Source organism: Acomys russatus, chromosome 1, assembly GCF_903995435.1.
Source record: "Acomys russatus chromosome 1, mAcoRus1.1, whole genome shotgun sequence".
Classification (NCBI taxonomy): Eukaryota; Metazoa; Chordata; class Mammalia; order Rodentia; family Muridae; genus Acomys; species Acomys russatus.
Window position 1 is genome coordinate 99801512 of NC_067137.1, and position 7798 is coordinate 99809309.

Below are 7798 nucleotides of genomic sequence, written 5' to 3' on the forward strand. Positions count from 1 at the left end.
GTATACATCAGTGACCCCCAAAATTCTACCAAGAAACTCTTACATCTGATAAACAACTTCAGCAAAGTGGCAGGATACAAAATTAACAGAAAAGTCAGTATCCCTCTTGTATACTAATGCCAAACTGGCTGAGAAAGAAATTAAGGAAACCACACCCTTCACAATAACCACAAATAATATAAAGTACCTTGGTATAACTCTACCCAAGCAAGTGAAAAAGACTTGTATGAATAAAAACTTCAAGACATCTGAAGAAGATGTCAAAAAATGGATAGATCTCCTATGCTCCTGGATAGGGAGAATCAACATAGTGAAAATGACCATCCTAGCAAAAGCAATCTACAGATTCAATGCAATCCCTATAAAATTACAAACAATATTTTTCCTTTTTCAGAACTGGAAAGATCAATTCTCAGCTTCATATAGAAAAGCAAAAAACCCAGAATAGCTAAAACAACTCTGTACAATAAAAGATCTACCAGAGGAATCACCATGCTTGATTGCAAGTTGTACTACAGAGCAACGGTAATAAAAACGGCATGGTACTGGCATAGAAATAGGCCAGTTAGCCAATGGAATCAAATTGAAGACCCAGAAATAAATCCAGACACCTATGATCATTATATTTTTTGAGAAAGAAGCCAAAACCATACAATGGAAGAAAGACAGAATCTTCAACAAATGGTGCTGGTCTAACTGGATGGTTACTTGTAAAAAAAAAAAAAAAAAAATGAAAATGGACCTATATTTATAACCCTGTAGAAAACTAAAGTCCAAGTGGGTTAAAGATTTCAACATAAAATCAGACATGCTAAATCAGTTAGAAGAAAAAGTGGGGGAAAGCCTAGAACTCATTGGCACAGGAGACAACTTCCTGAACAGAACTCCAACAGCCCAGGCTCTAAGATCAACAATCAATAAATGGGACCTCATGAGGCTGAGAAGCTTCTAATACAGAAGACACTGTCAACAGAACAAAGAGACAGTGTACAGATTGGGAAAAGATCTTTACCATTCCTACATCTGACAAAGGGATAATATCTAAAATATATAATGAACTCAAGAAAATAAAACACCAGAAAACCAAATAATCCTATTTTAAAATGAGGTACAGAACTAAACAGAGAATTATCAACAGAGAAATATTGAATGCCTGATAGCACTTAAAGAAATGCTCAACATCCCTATTCATCAGGGAAATGCAAATCAAAATGGCTTTGAGATTCCATCTTATACCTATTTGAATGGGAACTCAAGTGAAAACACATACTGGCTAGGATGTGGAGAAAGTGGAACACTCCTCCATTGCTGGTGGGAGTGCATACATGTACAACCACTTTGGAAATCAATATGACGCTTTCTCAGAAAATTGGGAATAGTTCTACCCCAAGATCCAGCTATACCATTCCTGGGCATATACCTGAAAGATGTTCCAACATACAACAAGGACATTTGTTCAACTATGTTCAGAGCAGCTTTATTCATAATAGCTAGAATATGGAAACAACCTAGATGTTCCTAAACTGAAGAATGGATAAAGAAACTGTGGTACAGCTACAGAATGGAATTCTACTCAGCTATTAAAAACAAGAAAAACTTGAAATTTGCAGGCAAATGGATGGAACTAGAAATGATCATCCTAAGTGAGATAACCAAGACCCCCCCCCAACAAAAACATACAAGGTATATACTCACTTATAGGTGGGTTTTAGCCCAACATAGATGTCCTCTGAGAGACTCTACCCAGCAGGGGATGAGGACAGTTACTGAGATTTGGAGCTAGACACCAGGCAGAGTGTTCAGAGTTGGAGGTAAGAGTGGGGGAATGGAACTCCCTGGAGGGAGCAGGAGCTCCACAGGGAGACACTCAAGGCCTGTGGATCAAGGGACTGGGGGCTTGCCACAAACTGAAAGTGCTTGCAAAGAACCAAGATCCCTTTTTCTGATGTAGCCAATACTCTGTGGATTCTCCACATGGGGGGAAGAATGGCACTGATGAACCTCTGACAAGCAATCGGGGGCCCACTGCTGGGCCACTGCTCCTTGGCAAGATGGCCTAGTGGGCACACAGTGGAAGAGGATGCAGACTTCCCTGATGACATGCTGTTCCAAGATGCCTAGGGGAGGGGATTAAGCAGAAGAGGGATGGAGGGTGGCAATGGGAAGATAAGAAGGAGGAGATAATAATTGGGAGGTAAACTGAATAAATTATAATAAATAAAATATACACCTTAAAATCTGGACAGGGGAGATGGTGCCTGCAGAGACTGATACACCAATCAAGAACCATACATAGTGAGGATCTAGACACTCAGCTCAGTTGTGGTACATAGGCAGCATTTTCCTCGTGGGTCCCACAATATAGGGAGTAGGAACTACTTCTGACATGGATTCTGGTCCCCTAATGTGGATCACTTCCTCTGGAATAGGTGGACTTTCCAGACCACAGAGAAAGAGGATACAGGTAGTACAGATGAGACTTGATGAGCTGCAATCAGATATTAGGGGAGGAAGGCCTCCCTTTCTGAGGACTAGGGGAGAGTCGGAGAGCGGATGAGGGAGGGAGGGTGGGATCAGGAGGTGATGAGGGAGGGAGGGTGGGATCAGGAGGTGATGAGAGAGGGGACTACAATTGGGGTGTAAATTAAAGTAAATTACAACTACAGAGAAGCAGTTAATTTATATTCCTAATCCCACTACATGGGAATAGCTTAGAAACAGCCTGGGACATGAATGTCTATGCATAATCAATCCTTAATGTTTACAGAATACATGTGACTTAGCACTAGATTATATTGTTCATATGACGTGGATGAAGATTTACAGATGTCTTTCTTCTGCTCATGCCAAGTGCAGACAACGAGCCTTAATTGCTAGGTGCACCTTGCATACCTCATATGCATATAATTTTAGAACAGTATAATGCTTGTGAGAAATTATATGTTCTCAGAAAAAAGGAACTGGACTTCGAAGCTGGGTCAGATCTGACAGGATTAATTTCTCTCAGTATGCTGGATGCTGACATCCTACATCCTTTATGCTGCAGCATCAAGTGCTTCCGTTGCTGTTCTCTGTCAGAATACCACAGCTCCCAAGACATTTCTAAGAATGCTTCCCAACTTCGTTGGGATATCATTTCAGACTATCACATATACAACTTTTATTAAGTCTGTCTGAAAGTTCTCAACATTCAGAAACTGGACCACAAATGATATTCCTACCTTGTTTAGCCATTTCCCACAACTTTATTTAGGCCCCTATGAAGGTATTATTTGTCCCAAATCAACTAGAAGAAACCCTAAGATAATGACACTCCAGTTCTCTTAAGGAGGTGCTAGGTTTTTGGTTGCTTTCTTGGGCTTTAGATATTTATTTTCATTGGAAGTTGGTTATAAGTTACTACTGGTCTTATCCAGAAAGAAAACAAGATTGGACTCAGGGATGTCTTTCTTTTCCTTTATATTTATTCCTTAGGTTTGGAGATAGGGGCTAAAAAGGAAGAAAGAGAAATATAGAAATATATAGGGATAATAAGAAAGAAGTAGATTTTTGAGTTGATGCCTCAACCTAAGGCCTTAACTGTACTCACAAGGTTATTTTTAATTCACTGGTATAAAAGTTTGTAAATTACTGCAAAATAACTTTAATTTTGATACATTGATATAGAATTCAAATTTAAGATTATTCTTCACACACATTTTATATATATTTCTGTTCTAATATGAGGTATTGTACCTGTACCACTCAAGTAGAATACAAGGTTTGCCTCCAATTCTTTGAAAATTCTACTGCAGGCTGTATAAGATAAGGAAATTAGACAAGTTAATTGTCAACTGATCAAATCATGGTCATTTCAATTGCTAGTCTATTTATATCACAAGAATATACATCCTAGATATAACAGATGGGTATTATTCTATAGACAGATAAGGTAAAATACTTAGATAAGGTCTTCAAAAAGCTAAGAGTCCCACAGAATATGGCATTTAAAGGTGTTTATGTTGTTTTAATGATTCTTTGACAATAAGACAGTTTGACTCCTGGCAACACCTAGCCTACCTCAGGGATGATGATGGGCCAGAAGGCCAAAGATCATGCTTCAGTGTATTAGGGAGTTACGGGTGGGTCTCCAGGCAGCAAAATGTTTCTGTCATTTTTGTTTTTCTTTAATATGGAAGCTGTTAATCTGCACTTCATATTTACTCAGGTGATTGATTTTGCTCCTTCTCAAGTCTCTGATAGGGTTGAAGACCAAATAGTTAGTTTCACAATTAAATGAGTTATCTGGGGGTTAAGATGTTTTTGGGTCTAGATACATGTTTTAAGTTGATATAGATGAGATATGATAGAAATTGAATGACATTCAGAATTTTAGGCTCACCGAGATAAGAAAATGTTTTGTTCAAGGTTGTGAAATACAAACAGCCAAATCACTATGAATGTAACATAAATGTAATTACTGATTGTTCTGTGGTTCTTCTTGCTGTATGTAGTTTATTTTATATATGTGTAGTAATGTAAATGTATATGAAAATAAATAATTAATTTAAAATATTAAATACCCCCCAGTGCATGGCATGTGCACCAAATGACTTGATTAAATAAGTATATGGTGGAGAGAGAGAGAAAGAGAGAGAGAGAGAGAGAGAGAGAGAGAGAGAGAGAAAGAATACTAAGTCTAGATTCCCTGCTTAGTCATAAAATGTATTATTGCCCCTTTCTATTTGCTTTCTTATATAAAATTCAATTTAATAAAAGATTTTCTGTTAAAGAGACATGCATTTTCATTATTTGAAATATGTTTAATTATAAACTATTATTCTTTTGATATTCAAAAGAATATTAAAATAAATTTACTTCAACATTGATTGCTGAACATAGTATGAGAAACCTAGTAATACTAGAGGAGCAAAATATTGATAAACACAAATTTCTGGATGAGAGTAAAAATAATCACCTCCCTAAAATTCTTCAAATACTGAGTACAATTATTCTGAAAAGTCTAGAAATACTTTGTTCCTAAGTCTTTCCTATACATTTTTGTGGGTGACTATTGAATATTGAATCATAGTTTATAAATAAAAATAAAAATAAAATAAAAAACATTTTCCTTGTAAGCATCAAGACCTGAGTTTAATCACAAGAACTCATGTAAGGATACAGGTATTGTGGTATGCAGTTGTACTCCCACAGACAACACAATGGAAGACAGGGGCAAGCCTTGAGTTCACTGGCCAGGTAGCCTAGCCTACTTGATGAAATGCCAGGCCAGGAGAAAAAGATACCAGAGGTTGTCCTTTGACCTCCACATGCATGCATATACAAGTACACACAGGCCCAACTAAACAACTGCAACACAAAAATGGGGATGAGAGTGGAAGAAGAGTATTCTAAAGCTGGCAAGTAAGTGACAACAAGTGATATAATGCATCATAAGAGTCAGATGAGAAAGGAAGGCACAGTGGAGGATGAAATATCTCTAAAGGAGCAGGCCTGATGGCATAGACTGTAATCCTAGCTACTTGGGAGGCTGAGAAAGGAAGTTCATGAGATCATAGACTGCCTGGGCAACATACTGAGTTCGAGGCTAATATAGGAAAGTTAAAGATGCCTTGTTTCAAAATAAAATATGGAAAATGTAAAGAAGAAATAAAAATACATTGTTTATAGTTTTTTGGTTGTTCCAGAAAGTGTTTCTCTGTGTAGTTTTGTTTGTACTGGGCTCAGTTTGTAGATCAGGCTGGCATTGAACTCACAGAGATCTGCCTGCCTCTGGCTTCCCAAGTGCTGGGATTATAGGTGTGTGCCACCAGCATGACTTATTTATAGTTCTTATGTAAGTATATATGTACATGATTTATATTTTAAACAGTTAAGTCATCTTGAAAGTGATTAAATTATAGGACTGATGAATTATGGGTAGATAAATCTTAAGTAAAATAATGCAGAATAAAAATTCTATGGGTATATAGACAAGTAGAAAATTAATAATATGATTTAAATTCATTAATGTCAACAATTACATCAAAATATAACATAACTATATATAGGTATCTCAATTAGAGAGAAATTATTATTACAATGGACTTTAAAAACAAGATCCTTTTGTAATCAGTCCATAGATTTCACTTAATCTAGAAATATATAAGGAAATATATAATGTATGGTTGAGAAGATCAGCAACAAGAGAAAGACGTGGGGTGAGGAGATAGAGAAGTTGAGTAACTATAATAACATTGGATGACACAAATTTCAGAGAATAAAATACTAAGAAACACAATGGTATTTCAAAAGCATAACTACAAATGTGATTGCACCCAACAGCAGAGCAGTAATGCACAAGAAAAACCAAAGCTACAAGAATAAGAGAAATACACAATTTTAAGATGTTTTTAGGTCTAGATAGATATTCTAAGTTGATAATGACAATATGTGATGGAGATTGATTTACATACAGAAATTTAGATTCACCAAGATAGGAAATATGTCTTCTTAAAGGATGTCAAATACAAATAGCCAAAATACTAAGAATGTAACATTTATATAATTCCTGATTGTGTCACGGTTCTTCTTGCCATATTGTATATATGTGTAATAATATAAATGTATATGTACAAAAATAAAATAATTTTTAAATTTTTTAAAAAGATATGTCTGTATCCTTTTGTATGAATGAGACATAAAATAAGGAAACTAAATATCTGTACGGGGCTCTTTTCCTCATCTACAGCTCAGGCACCATAGCCATCATGAACGACACAGTGACAATCCAGACCAGGAAGTTCATGACAAACCCTCTGTTTCAGAGGAAACAGATGGTCATCGACGTCCTTCACCCTGGGAAGGAAACAGTACCAAAGATAGAAATTCAGGAAAAGCTGGCCAAAATGTACAAAACCACACCAGATGTCATCTTTGTATTTGGATTCAGAACCCACTTTGGTGGTGGCAAGACACCGGCTTTGGCATGATCTATGATTCTTTAGATTATGTGAAGAAGAATGAACCTAAACACAGACTTATAAGACATGGCTTTTATGAGAAGAAAAAGACCTCCTGAAAACAGCGAAAGGAACACAAGAACAGAATGAAGAAAGTCAGGGGGACTGCAAAGACCAACATTGGTGTTGGAAAAAGCCAAAGGAGTAGATCCGTAGAGACTTAATCTGCTCTGATGTGCACATTTCTAAGAGGACAAATAAACTAAAAACCATATGTGAGTAAAAAAAAAAAAATCTGTAGGGACCTGAACACTACCAACCAACTTTATCAGATTAATGGTTGTAGGACACACCACTCAAAAACAGATTACACGTTGCTTTCTAGTTACAGAAAACATCCATAATGATCAACTGCATTCTAACCTGAAAATAAACATCAGAAAAATAAAATATTATTTATACACTTATGGCTACAATAAAATAAAACACAGATAAATTTATGATAGATAGATAGATAGATGATAGATAGATAGATAGATAGATAGATAGATAGATAGATAGACAGACAGATAGACAGACAGATGTAATAACAATTGGTGAGGAAAGAAACCATGAATTTGAATGACAACATGAAGGAGTGTATTGGAGGGTTTGGAGAAAAGGGAAAAAAAGGAAAATGTTATGATTAAATTATATTCTCAAAAATGGGGAAAAAAAAAATGAAGGGGTCAAACTTAGAAGAAAATGGGTGAAATCACCATTAAAAAGAAAAAGTGTTTAAAGGGATTTCTTCTCATTGGTAGTTCTCTAAATTGTTAAGATGAATTCACTTTTAGTCTCCTTTGAAATATGATGGT

The 7798-nt window shown here is 36.0% G+C and overlaps 1 pseudogene; it reads left to right on the plus strand.

The window, feature by feature from the left end:
- The first annotated feature begins 6749 nt into the window (after nucleotides 1–6749).
- Nucleotides 6750–7165, plus strand: LOC127191867 (40S ribosomal protein S24-like; annotated as a pseudogene).
- The last annotated feature ends 633 nt before the right edge of the window (nucleotides 7166–7798 follow it).